The following is a 15,133-nucleotide window of genomic DNA, read 5'->3' on the forward strand; positions in this document are numbered from 1 at the left end:
CAGAATCGCTGGGGGCGATTTCGGGCCCTATTTTTACCCGGTTTTCGGCCCAAAAAAGCAGACTAGAGCCAGAGAACATGCAGAAACCAACAACAACAATCATTCCACATAGTTTTAGTTTTTAGATCTAGTTTTCCTCTCCTCTAGGTTTTCTCTCTACACATTCATAGTTTTTAGGATTTGTTATGTTCATTGTTTTTGCATTGGGATATTGAGAAGAGTTATTGCCTCATCAAGACTTCGACAGTCTAGTTCGTTTTCTTTACTTGTCTCTTACTCTTCCATGTTCCTTAATTTACTTAATTTTACTATTGGATTATTTTAGCATTTATTAATACAAGAATCACTTTTATTTTTGATTAATCTTTTGATCTTATGTTATGAATTTTACATTTACAATGAGCGAGTAGTCCTCTAACTTGATGGGGAGTTGATTGAAAGAAACCCTTGAAGTTGGGATGCTCAAGAGAGAGATTGTAGTTGGGTTTATTGTTGGATTGCTCTCTAGTCACTAACACCAATCCTCCCCAGAGCGGATTGAAACTTGTGGATAGAAATAGCATTCTAACTTGTTTAACTTTCCCTTACTTAGTGAGGGACAACTAAACAGAATAATCCCCAATTATCAATTAATCTTGAGAGTACTGCAACAAGAATAGGGCTTCCAACTAATCAACTCCCAATCAAGGCTTTTATTTAAATTTATATAAATTCTCTAATTTAATTTTCTGCCATTCAACTCAAACCTTTTTGAAAACATCTGATTAATAAAATAGCACACTTTTCTGCAACTCGTTGGGAGATGACCTGGGACTCATACTCCCAGTATTTTTATTTTAATTTCTATGACACCCTTTTTAAATTGATAAAGCGGATTTCTGGTTAGTTGAGAACTATACTTGCAACGCATATTTTATAATCATTCTTAACTCGCCAATTTCCGCCTGCATCAATTTTTGGCTCCGTTGCCGGGGAGTTGCAATAGAGTGCTAAAGTTTTTAATTGGAATTTATTTGTTTGCATTTTCTTTAATCTTGCTACTATGAGCTGCTTGTTTCTTTCGTTAGATGACACGTTCGCTTCCTGATCTAAACTTGCTAATATTCGATCCTGAGATTGAAAGAACTATTTCACGAATAAGGCAAGCTCGGTGTCGGTTAGTCCTCTCTGAGGGCGGATCTGAAACATCACCTGAGAAAGAAACCAGCCCCCGTTCTACTGATTTGGTTGTTTTACGTGCAGGTAACATGGCAGCAGCCAGGAGAGTTACTATCCAGGAGGCTGGAGCCCCTGATTTTACAATGCAATCATTTCAAGTGCATCACCTAACAGTGGCTACAGACTTTGAAATAAGGACCGCACTGCTCAATTTGATGCCCAAGTTTCATGGCTTACCTGCTCAAGAGCCTATCAGGCACCTGAGAGATTTTTAGGCAGCCTGTTCTACTGTCAAGCGTGATGGTGCAGATGAAACTTCAATTTTGCTGAAATCTTTCTTGTTTTCTCTTGAGGGGAAGGCAAGAGAGTGGTACTACACTCAACCAGCCACAATTGTATCCAACTGGGATACACTGAGAAGAGAATTCTTGGAAAAGTTCTTTCCAGCTGAAGTTACTGATAAACTGAGGAAAGATATTTCCATGATTGTTCAGGATGAATCCAAAACTCTTTATGAGTACTGGGAGCGCTTCAATAATCTTCTGGAAGCTTGCCCCCACTATATGATTGACAAGATGGTGTTACTCAGTTATGTCACACAGGGAATGAGGCCCCAAGATAGGACCACATTGGAAAGTGCTAGCAATGGGTCTATGAAAAAGTACAAGACCACTGATGAGGCATGGCAATTAATCAGTGACTTAGCTGAATCTACTAGGAATCACAGGCAGAAACAAGGCCGTTCAAAAGCTGTTGCAGAAGTATCTTCTAGCAGAGAGACTGCTGCTTTAACTCAGAGTATCTGTGAAATGACCAACTTGCTGAAGCAGATGCAATTGAATCAACAACAAGTTCAGCAAGCTCAACCTTCTCCACCACAGCAAAACCAACAGTTAGTCCCACAGAGAGTTTGCGGAATCTACACTGATTATAGCCATTATACTGATGAATGTTTGCAGCTCCAGCATGAAGACAACACCGTGGCAGCCACACATAACTTCTATGACCACCCCAACCAAGGGTACAATCAAGGTGGCAATTACAACCACGGATGGCAAGACAATTCTAACCAGAATTAGAGGGACAACAACAACAGAGAAGGCAAAGATAATCAGGGAAATCAGAGGTGGAATAACAACAACAACAGGCAGCAGAATTAGAATCAGCCTTACAGAGCACCTCACCTAAGGCAATCCCAAGACCACAGAATACCCTACAACAGACCTCTCAACTTACCTATCCTTCTTCATCTGCTAATGATGACTTACTACAATCTATGGATCGGAGACAGCAGACCATGGAAAATAATATTAATACCACTCTAAATGGTCTGAACGCTACTTTACAAGCTCTTGTCTCCCAGATTGGATCAATGACCAACTCCAATAACCAACCTTCGAGCTCCAGTGGAATTCCCTCTCAACCATTACCCAATCCCAAGGGTGGTATTAATGCCATCACCCTAAGGTCCAGAACCACACTGCAGGAGAGGAACCAGGAGGAGCCAAGCCCACCAGAACACGCCTCAGCTGAAGAGGTAGTGGAAATAGAAGATGTTGAAGAGGAAGAGGACATACAGGACATAGCTGAAGAAGAAGTGCAACCACAGGAGGAAGCATTAAAAGGCGCAGACACTGCAGAAGACACCACTCCTATTCCATTTTCACAACTTGCAAGGAAGCCCAGGAAACAGCTGGAACCTGATCCAAAAATGGTAGAGATATTCAAAAAGGTTGAGGTAACTGTTCCCCTTTTTGATGTTATTCAACAGGTACCTAAATATGCAAAGTTTCTAAAAGATTTATGTATACATAAGGATAAAATTAATGAATTAGAAACTATTCCTTTAGGAAGTTCCATATCTGCTTTAATGGGAAGTTTACCTGAAAAGTGTAGTGACCCAGGTCCTTGTATAGTTAATTGTACTATTGGTGGTGTGATAATTTCTGAATGCATGTGTGATTTAGGAGCATGTGTAAGTGTAATGCCTTTGTCTATATATGATGTTTTGAGGCTCCCTCCCTTAAAAAGGTCGGCAGCTCATTTTGTGTTAGCAGATAAAAGCATTATTATAGTGGTTGGAGTTGCTGAAGATGTACTAGTAGGCATTAAGGGACTCACGTTCCCCACTGATTTTTATATCCTGGAAATGCCCCAAAATGACTCAGACAAGCCATCATCAATCCTACTCGGAAGACCATTCCTAAAGACCTCAAAGTTTAAATTAGATGCTTTTCAGGAACATACTCTTTTGAAATAGATGGCAGAGTAGTAACCTTCAATCTGAATGGAGTTATAAAGCATCCTCCAGAAGATCATTCTATCCTCAAGTGTGACATCATAGATGAAACTGGGGCTGAAGTCCATCAGGAGGAATTTGAAGAGAAGCACACAGGACAAGGTCCAAGTGTGGGGACACTCTCAGAGGACAATGACAGTGCCTTACCACTGTTACCAGCTCCAGACAACCCAGAGACTGAACATGATCAGAAGTTAGAATTAAAACCCCTTCCCCCACACCTCAAATATGCTTACCTTGAAGACGGACAGAAGTTTTCGGTTATCATTGCAAGGGAACTCACTTCTCAACAGGAAGAGCAGCTACTTGGTGTGCTGAGGAGGCACAAGAAGGCAATTGGTTGGAGTTTCGCAGATATAGTAGGCATAAACCCTCAAGTCTGTGAGCATAAAATATTTTTAGAAGAGGGAGCAAGAGCTGTCCGTCAACCCCAGAGAAAACTGAACCCCACTATCCTAGAGGTTGTCAAAAAGGAAGTGACCAGACTACTAGAGGTAGATATCATCTATCCCATCTCAGACAGTGAATGGGTAAGCCCAGTACAAGTGGTACCAAATAAGTCTGGAGTCACTGCAGTGAAGAATGAGCATAGAGAGCTCCTGATAACCAGAGTTCAGAACGCCTGGAGGGTCTGCATTGACTACAGACGCCTTAACCAAGCAACCCGTAAGGATCACTATCCTCTCCCATTCATTGATCAAATGCTGGATCGCCTGTCAGGTAAATCGCATTATTGTTTTCTAGATGGTTACACAGGTTATTTCCAGATTCATATAGCTCCTGAGGATCAGGAAAAGACCACTTTTACATGTCCTTTTGGGATTTATGCTTACAAGAAAATGCCCTTTGGCTTGTGCAATGCACCCGCTACTTTCCAAAGGTGCATGATGAGTCTTTTCTCTGATCTTATTGAGGACTGTATGGAAGTTTTTATGGATGATTTTAGTGTTTATGGCGATTTCTTTAGCCTTTGCTTAGATGGATTATCTAGAGTATTAGATAGATGTGTCAGTACAAACCTGATATTAAATTTTAAGAAAAGCCACTTTATGGTTAAACAAGGGATTGTACTAGGACATGTTGTGTCTAATACTGGCATTTTTGTAGATCCAGCAAAGATGGATGTTATTTCTAGTTTGCCTTACCCCTCTTCTGTGAGGGAGGTCCGTTCTTTCCTTGGCCATGCAGGTTTTTATAGGAGGTTCATTAAGGACTTCAGTAAGGTAGCACTTCCCTTATCCAGGCTACTACAGAAAGATATTGAGTTCGAGTTCAGTGAAAATTGCAAACACGCGTTTGATAAGCTGAAGGCTGCACTGACTCAAGCTCCAATTGTGAGAGGACCAGACTGGAGCCAACCATTTGAAATAATATGTGATGCTTCCAACCATGCAGTAGGAGCAGCACTGGCTCAACGTGAAGGTAAGGATCCTTTTGTTATTGCTTACGCGTCTAAAACTTTGGATACCGCTCAGTCGAATTACACTACTACTGAGAAAGAGATTCTTGCTATTGTTTTTGCTCTGGATAAATTCCGAGCCTATTTATTTGGTACTAAAGTAGTAGTGTATTCAGACCACGCAGCTCTAAAGTATTTATTATCTAAAAAGGAGTCCAAACCAAGGCTTATACGTTGGATACTACTATTACAAGAATTTGATTTAGAAATTAAGGATAGGAGTGGTAACCAGAATCTAGTAGCAGACCACTTAAGTCGTCTTGAGCACATTACAGATGACTCCACTCCTATAGCTGATAATTTTCTATTTGATAACCTGCAAGCAGTATCTGCGATAGTCCCTTGGTATGCACCTGTAGCTAATTATCTAGTTAGCCGCAACTTTCCTCCAAATTTTTCTAAGCATCAAAGGGACAAGCTGAAAAGCGAGTCTAAATATTATATATGGGATAATCCATATTTATGGAGATGTGGAGCTGACCAGGTAATTAGACGGTGTGTGCCTCAATCAGAATTCCAGTCCATCTTAGAGGCCTACCACTCATCTGAGAGTGGAGGACATTTTGGCACTCAAAGAACTACTAGAAAAATCTTAGACTGTGGATTCTGGTGGCCTACTCTTTTTACGAACACTGCTGAATTTTGTAGATCTTGTTTTCCGTGCCAGAAATTTGTTAATATATCCAGGAGGGATGAGATGCCTCAACAGATTATGCTTTTCTGTGAAATTTTTTATGTTTGGGGCATTGACTTCATGGGTCCATTTCCAAATTCTAATGGTTATTTCTATATATTGTTAGCTATGGATTACGTTTCCAAATGGGTGGAAGTAATTCCTACCCACACTGATGATGCTAACACTGTTGTTTCCTTTGTGAGAAACCATATTATTTGTCGCTTTGGACCACCACGAGCAATCGTGAGTGATCAAGGCACCCATTTTTGTAACAGGAGACTAACAGGACTAATAAAGAAGCATGGGATAATTCATAAAGTTGCAACAGCCTACCATCCTCAGACTAATGGGCAAGCCGAGGTGTCAAATAGAGAGATAAAGCATATCTTGCAGAAGATAGTCAAACCTCATAAAAGAGACTGGAGCACCAGGCTACAAGATGCACTCTGGGCATACAGAACAGCATATAAAACACCCATTGGGATGAGTCATTTCTGCTTAGTTTATGGAAAAGCTTGTCATCTCCCTGTTGAAATAGAACATAAAGCCTTTTGGGCAGTAAAAGAATGCAACATGGGAATTGAGAGAGCCGAAGCTGAAAGGAAGTTACAACTGCAGGAACTGGAAAGCCTTCACCTAGAAGCTTATGAGAACTCAAGACTATACAAGGAGAAGATGAAGGCTGTACATGATCAACACATCAAGAGGAAAGAGTTCCAACCTGGGGACTTAGTCCTCCTTTACAAGTCTCGACTGAGGCTCATGCCAGGCAAGTTGAGATCGAGATGGGAATGTCCATACAGAGTAGAGAAGGCCGAACCGTACGGAGTTTATCACCTAAGCCATCCTTCAAGCTCTGAACTTATCAAAGCTAATGGACATCGTCTAAAGCTGTACCATAGCGAGAAGCTGAAGAAGAACAAGGAGCTCGAGATCTTCCTCTTGAAAGATCCCGACATAGCCGAAGACTGAGCTAGTGGAGCGTCCAACTTACGGACGTTAAAGAAAAGTGATAGGTGGGAGACAACCCACCATGGTATGATCGTTCTTTTCCTTATTTTTAATTTTCTTATTCAATAACTCTTCTCTTCATTAGTACATTTCGTTCATCTGCATTCACATATTTTTAATTAAAAAAAAATCACCACGCGACGCGACCGCCTCGTTGACGCGTCCGCGTCGCAAGGAGCTGGGAGACAATAATAATATGAACAGAGAGTTACGCAGGAGCAGGGCTGGAGGCATGCCAATGGCACAAACCGTCCCACGCGACCGCGTCACTGACGCGATCGCGTCATATGGGAATAATGGCCTACCACGCGACCGCGTGCTCCATGCGGCCGCGTGACCTGAATTTCGACGTAACAAGGGTGCACAGCCGAAAGTTGTGCTAGAGTGATGCTGGACTGGTGCTGGACGCACAGTCCCTCTCACGCGATCGCGTGCCCCACGCGACCGCGTCGTATCCCACTAATTGACCACTCACGCGATCGCATGCCCCATGCGATCGCGTCACCCAAAATTTGGCACTAATATGATTTTGAATAGAGAGTTGTGCGAGTGCGAGGCTACCCTCGCGCCATTAGCCTAAGACGGGTCACGCGACCGCGTGACCGTCGCGACCGCATCATTGAGTTTAAGCGCAAGTCGCGCGACTGCGTGCCCCACGGGACCGCGTCGATTGCGCCGCACAGTTTTCCTAATTTGCCAATTATCATATCTATTTCTCCCCAAATCCTATTTTCTCTTTTCCCTCCTTATTTCTTCTCCCTCCCTTCCTCCCTTCCTCCCTTCTTCCTTCTTTCTCACTTTTTACACTTTCTCTCTCTCTCACCTCCATTAACAAGGTTTTTCTTTTTCTTCTCTCCTTACTTTTCTATTTTTCTTCTTATTTTTATATGTTATCTTCTTTTCTTTTCTTTTTACCATCATTATTCCTATTCTCTTTTTCTTTCTTTTTCCTTTTTACTTGGTGTTCTCAATTTGTGTGAGTCATTATTTATTATTATATGCTTGTGGATTGTTGTAAATTTATTTGACAATTATACATTGCTTTTTAAGGGATTACTTGCATGTTCCAATTCTTATTTTCAAGAGCCTCTTCTACATGCATGCTATGTGTTTGTGAAAAAGCCCATATGGCATTAACTCTAATATTCAATGCTTGCTTTTCACAATTTCCCTTTACTATTTTATTAATTAAAATTAATTGTCAATACAAACGTGATGGTTTATTACGAGTGATGTTTGATCTATGCTACTCATGCCCTTTGCCGGCATGCCAAAAAACACCTTGCATTCACTTGTCATCATATGCGCTAGCTATTTTCCATTAATGAGTTTTCACATGTACTCATGAGCGTGTGTTAACTTCATTTACCTTTTAATGTGCATTTATAACCATCCTTTTCTGTTCTCTTCCTTGCTCTATCTCTGTAAACTTAATTTACTTTCCCTTCCCTTTTTCAAGATGGCCACCAAGAAAGGAAAAGAGAAAGCCATTCCCAAATCAACAGCAAGGAGAAGAACGAAGAGAGCATTAGTGGCAGAGCCTTCTTCCACCGCAGTCAAGCCCTCAACAAAGAAAATTAAGAGAATTATAAAGGTTGATGATAAAGAAAAAGCCTTCCCAGCAAAGGACACTGCGCGGTTTCCCAATCGCTATTGTGAGCAGATATTCCCCATCCTGGCTGAAAGAAGTTACAACAACGAATACCTTCTTCTCCTCCCAAACCACATTGCTACATTTGTTGAGCCACAGATTGCCCGAAGACAATGGGGTTTCATACAAAGACAGCCAAGGCAGGTCAATCTTTCTTGGGTAGTCGAGTTCTACTCCAACTACCACTTACCAACCCTGCAATCTGTCTACGTCCGTCAGAAGTAAGTCCCCATTCACTACAAAAAAAATACTCATTCAGCTACACTTTTTTTAAGCTACATTTGAAAAGCGTAGCCTATTCACTTTTCTCCGTGTTGCCTTTTTAAATGAGAAAAGGATACACAATTGTGGCATCATTTAAAAAGTGTAGCCTTAGGTATTTTAGAAATCACTTATAAAGCATAGCCGTAGGTTGATATCTATAGATTCACTTTTCATATCAAAGGAGACGCTTTTAGAGAGTAGCCTATTTATTAAGTTTTGGGTGCGTTTTAAAAGTGATGCCTAATGTGTTTAGAGCAAAAAATTAGACACTTAGTAAATTTTTTCCCTCTCCTCTTAACTTTTTCCCGGTGAAAAGCACACATTGTAAGCTAACACTTGGTGAAAATTTTCATTCCCTCCAAAGCTCAGAATTGAAGTCACCCTCCCAGTAGAGAAGAAAACCCTACTGCACTCCTGCACCGCGAGAAGGAAACCCTGCCTCCTGCACCGCGCGAAGAGCGTGAAGCCTCACCGTCGCGAAGATTATCGCACCCCAGTCCCCACTCACCACTCAGCGCCACACCGTCGTGAAGATCGTGAAGCTCACACCATCGTGAACCCTCCTGCTCTGATCGTCGCGTGCCACCCATACCACCGTCGTGAACCCTCCTGCACTGATCTCCGCACCACTCACGACTTCGCCACTCACCGTCACATGCGCCCTCCTGCATTGATCGTCAGCTGCACCCTCACCATCGTCATCTCTGCACTCAGCTCGTCCTCTCTGCGCTGACATCGTCAAGAAGGTATTCTATAGATTTCTGTTTGGTTCTGAAATTTGGGTGGTTTAGAGTTCCAATTTTAGGATTTTTAATTTGGGGGTTTGGTATAATAATCTGGTTTATATGCAATTGTGAAATGTGAATTGATGAACTAGCCATGTATTGTTGATGAAAATGCATACTATTTATTTATTTCCATCCGCGTCTACTCGTTCTTCTTACCTCTGCGCATTCTGGTTCCTTTCACCTTTGAATTTGCTGCTGCTTGTGCAATCTGATAATGAGCATTTTTTTGAATGGTTGAGTATATGGCTAAATTTATTGCTTTAATCACTAGGTGCTGTGTTAAGGAAGAAACAAATTTTTTTCTGCAACCCAGCATGTTTAAGGAGAGTCGCAAGCTTCTACTGCTGTCTCTGGACGAGAAATCCACAGGCTACTGTTAGGGAGGTCTAGAAGACGATGGAGGCATAGGATGCCAAATGCTGATAGGTAAATCCGGAGATGAACTACATAGATATGGGGAGTAAGCTTCGCTTCTGCATTAGTGTGCCAGATACCTTGGCATGGCTTGTTTTGTTGCTATGCCCAACGATTTTTATTATTTAATTAGCAGAGTATAGAAGTTGAGACCCTGTTCTGGTTATATTACTATCTTATCTGTCGACTGATATTTGCATCACTTTACTAGCTTCTTTTAGCTTTTCGAATTAATTGTTTTAAAAGGCAATGCAATTTCATGGCGCTCACTGCCTCCTTGATTTCTAGGTTTAGCATATCAATGTCATTATTATTTTAGATCACATAGGTTTGGACTGGCTGGCTGTCATTAGATCACAGAAAGTGGTCAACTGAATAGGGTATTTACTGAAATTATTTTTGTGATAGAAAAGAATTTCAAATTTGTTTGGGGCAATATGCAAAAGAGAAGGTTGTTACTTGTTAGTGGATTAGCAACTTATTTGGAAGGTGAAAATATCCTGGTAGCTTTCTCATGTAATTTCACCTGAAATTCGAATGAGTTCTATTGCACTTTGCTACTTGCAGGGTGGGACTGTTTCGGCTATGACATTAGATATGGGAATACTTCTTGGAGTAAGCCTTTCAACATCCTTTTTGACTTTTTACAATGACTTGATGTTTTTAAAATTTTTGGAACTAAGTCTGTTTTTTTATTAGATCACTTGTGTTAATAGGAAAAATCAATTAGTATTGTATATTACAGCCTGCTTTTCAACATATTTCTTGTCAAGTTGTTTCTTCGAAAGCTTTTTAAGAAAGATGGGGGCCTGAAAGTACTTAAGGTGTTTTGGATGCTAATTTTTAGTTTTGTTTGTAACCCGGTTTCCGTACGCACCTTCTCCCCTCTAAATTCTTCAACTTGAATACCCTTTTTTTCCTATTTATTGCTTATTTTAAATTTTATTTGTGATTTCATACGTATATGTATATGCAGGATGCTAAAGTGAGGCAGAAGAAGTTTTAGTGTTATACTGATATTGACAGGTTGGTGTTCACTTTGTATAATCAAATTTATAAAAATATTACCAGAATAGAAAATATTTAGTTGTCAAGTAAAAGTGGAAGGTGATGTTTTGGTATCTTTTGTATATTAATTCATATGATATTGTAATGAAGCACAGTTGCTTCGAATTTTAGTGCTATTCTGAGCTTGACATGTGCAATTTGGTTTCTTTGTTTTAGGTTAAGGGTTTCCATACTATAGAATAGATAAATATTATAACTCATGTGCCAGATACTTTGGACTTATAGTGTGTGAAGCTTATAGTTTTATATTAATGTGTGTGTGTACTTGTGTTGACTTTATTTGAAACAGTGAAGACTGGTCCTAACAGTTTATGGATTACTATTTATTTTTTAATTTATGCAGGATCTGCAATTGGATTTAAATTGGATAGTCTTTTAAAGCTTACTGACACTTGTGCTTCTAACAATAAGATGACACTGATGCACTATCTTTGCAAGGTATAATAACAATTGCACTATTTTTGACCTCTGCTCAAGGTCAGATAAATAATTATTGTTCTGATTAGGGATTTTGATGATTGGAACTTCTGATTAGGGGTTTTGATTATTGTTACTTGATGTATATATCTCATCACTGTTATAAATTCCTTCATTGATAATATTTTAAGTTCTTGCTTTCTTATCATCTTGTACTTTGTTCAAGAGTTGTTGCAGTTGGGAGCTCCTGAGATTGTTCCAGATTATCCAATTCTTTCTGTTGACAACCTAGCAGATCAAATAGCCGAGGTTCTCAACTTTTTTGGGTGAGTAAGTTCAAGCTTAAAATATTAGTTTATATTTAATGATATAAAGAAAATTAGTTTACACCAATTTCCATTAGGCTTTGAATATTGGCAGTTGTTCGTTTTGAGAAGGCAATCTGACCCCAACATTCTTTTTGTCTGCAGTCTTAGTGCAGTAATGTGCATAGGAGTAGCTGCCGAGGCTTACATTCTTACCTTATTTGCTGTAAGTTATTATGTTGGTGCTATGCAGCCTCTCCCCTTTTTAAATTACATTAGAGTTTCAATGATGGATCGTTCAATTTTTTTAATGTTTTTATGTGTTTACTGTTTACAATAGATGAAGTATAGACAACGTGTACTTGGTTTGATACTTGTTTCACCTCTATGCAAAGAACCATCTTGGACTGAGTGGTTGTGCAACAAGCTTCTTTTTCTATCCCTAAAACACTATGTTGTCTTGTAAAAGTAAATGTTACTTCTTTCTTATGATTTTGGTAACATATGCAGGTCATGTCAAATTTACTCTATTTTTGTGGCATGTGCGGGGTGGCAAAGGAAATGTTGCTGAAGCGGTACTATAGCAAGGTATACTTTGTGCATCCAAATTCCCTCTTTCTACTTCCATTTAGTGAGGCTGAGTTATTTGCTTTTATCCATGATGGAATAGGTTCAAATTTGTGACAGGTACCTCCTCTTCACTCTATCTGTTAACTAATTCCATGTGTTTTGATTTGTGCTTCATGTTCCTAAAATTCTAAGTTAGGTCAGCACAAATAGTTTCAATTGGGACAAGGTTAGAAGGTTTATGCTTATATCTTGAGTGCTATCCATTTCTATAAACATAGCCTGCAGATTCCCATAGATTTCTGATTTGCTGTCTTTCTGCTTATATCTTGAGTGCTATCCATCTCTAATTTATGTTGTTATTACTTAAGTTTTCTTTTTTAATTATTGTAGTTAACTTGTTATTAATGTGATTCTATTCTGTTGGTTGATTCTATTAGTTGATTCATGTTCTTGTTATTTTTCTTTTTCCATATTTTTTTTAACTATGATTTTTTATTTAGGTTGTTACTATGATTTCTATACTGCGTGATTTTTCTGTTGCCATCATCTTCTAACTGCTTCTCACTGCTCACCCAGCACCACCAGCATCTGCTCCATATTTAGAATTAACCTTTGTTGTCTATTTTGAAGTTAGATTATAACTTCTCACTGCTCCAGCTCTTCCGTGGTGACACTATCCTCATCAAGGTCACTTTCTTACCCTCCTCTATCTTCTTACTTACCTTCCTCTTGCTGTGTCTTAGCTCTTAATTGATTTATTCAATTCCCCACAAAAAAGTACTCTTTTTTTAGAGTCTCTTACTGGGGTGCTGTTTTTGTTTTGTTCTTTCTTAACAGATGGTGTTGTGAGATTTTGAATTTTATATTGTGGAGTACTAGGCCATGTATACTAAGAAGAAGATCATGATTGATTGACATGGTTGCAAATAGAGTTGGATTAAATTTAAAATGTTATTTATTTGTATCTAATGAAAGCATTTCGAGTTTGGAGTACAACTATCAGAATGTCTTAAAGTTTTAATTAATTTATCTCTTATATTTGTTCTTTGTGTTGCAACTTCTAAGTCAGATTGGGTTTTTTATTTGTATATGTTTGCAGGGCAAGAAAAGGAGGGATACTGTTTGCATAGCTCTTGCTGATGACACCTGTGAAGAGCCCAAGATCAGGATGAATAAAGTTGTGAGGTCGAATTTGCGGGTTCGTCTTGGAGATGTTGTGTCCGTGCACCAGTGCCCTGATGTGAAGTATGGGAAACGTGTGCACATTCTGCCTATTGATGATACCATTGAAAGTGTCATTGGCAATCTGTTTGATGCTTTCTTGAAATGTGAGTTTCTACCTTGAGCTTCTCTTAAGTTGCGGGTTTAGGGCTAGCTACTTAATTTGACTTGTTTTATGAGCTTGCTCTTAGTGATGAGTACTTTAATTTGAGTATTTCTATTAATGTTATAAGACTTCGTTACTGATTGTCAGGGTGTTTTGCAAAATTTCTTACCTCTCTTCAAAGTCCTTACAAGTTACAACTTCTTGTTTTGAATAGGCTATACATGACGTGTGTTTTTCACATTCACATTGCTTGTGTTATAATTATAGCAAGCTATTATTATTATTATTATTATTATTATTATTATTATTATTATTATTATTATTATTATTATTATTATTATTATTATTATTATTATTATTATTATTATTATTATTATTATTATTATTATTATTATTTGGAGAGATAGTAGTCTTGGCTTGTCAAGCTTCATATGATTGATTGTCACCTTTCTTGATATTTGATTGATATTTGATTGAATTGAATTGATTTGAATGCATGCCAAACTGACTTAGTAGTATATATAGAATCTACAATCTTCAGTTTCTTGGACGACATTGATATTATATGTGGAATATGATTATTTTGGTGCTTGTAAAATATTATAACTTTTTAATGTAAATTTTGCAGCTTACTTCTTGGAAGCTTATCGTCCTGTCAGAAAAGGAGATATATTTCTTGTCCGTGGAGGGATGAGAAGTGTGGAGTTTAAGGTTATTGAAACTGATCCTGGGGAGTACTGTGTGGTTGCTCCAGATACTAAAATCTTCTGTGAGGGGGAGCCTTTGAAAAGAGAGGATGAAGAGAGGCTGGATGAAGTTGGATATGATGATGTGGGTGGAGTCAGGAAACAAATGGCACAAATTCGTGAGTTGGTAGAGCTTCCCTTGAGGCATCCACAACTCTTTAAGTCGATTGGAGTGAAACCACCCAAAGGTATTCTACTTTATGGACCTCCTGGTTCCGGGAAGACACTGATAGCAAGAGCTATTGCTAATGAAACGGGAGCTTTCTTCTTTTGTATAAATGGACCGGAGATTATGTCCAAACTGGCAGGAGAGAGTGAAAGCAATCTGAGGAAAGCATTTGAAGAGGCTGAAAAGAATGCACCATCCATCATCTTCATTGATGAAATTGATTCTATTGCACCCAAGAGGGAGAAGACACATGGTGAAGTTGAAAGGAGGATTGTTTCACAGCTTTTGAGTCTTATGGATGGATTGAAATCTCGTGCTCATGTTATCGTTATTGGAGCTACCAATCGCCCAAATAGCATTGACCCAGCATTGAGAAGGTTCGGTAGATTTGATAGGGAAATTGATATGGTGTTCCTGATGAAATTGGCCGACTTGAAGTTCTTCGTATACACACTAAAAACATGAAGCTCTCTGATGATGTAAGTTTTATTGTCTCTTAACTTTGTTGGTGTCTATACACTCTACCAGGTTGTGCATGCCATGCTGTGGCTCTGGTTGTAGGTTGTTCATTAATTTTTTAATGTTCTTAAATTTTCTGTTGCTTAACTCTAGCGCCGCTGTCCTAAAGTAGTGAAGAGTATATTTGAGATGTATGAATTTTCTGTTGCTTAAATAATAGTGAAAAGTATATTTGAGATGTATGAATTTTTACAGTTAACTTCATTCTAGTACTTTTGGATCAATATTATAGATATATTTTGGTTAGAGATAATTTTTATTATATAAAGAAAATATTTAGTATAATTATGTA

The 15,133-nt window shown here is 38.9% G+C and overlaps 1 pseudogene; it reads left to right on the top strand.

Moving 5' to 3' along the window:
* Positions 1-10,257: 10,257 nt before the first annotated feature.
* On the top strand, positions 10,258-14,822 carry LOC107633205 (cell division cycle protein 48 homolog; annotated as a pseudogene).
* The last annotated feature ends 311 nt before the right edge of the window (positions 14,823-15,133 follow it).

Source organism: Arachis ipaensis, chromosome B5 (genome assembly GCF_059453495.1).
Source record: "Arachis ipaensis isolate K30076 ecotype BB chromosome B5, ASM5945349v1, whole genome shotgun sequence".
NCBI classification, from domain to species: Eukaryota; Viridiplantae; Streptophyta; class Magnoliopsida; order Fabales; family Fabaceae; genus Arachis; species Arachis ipaensis.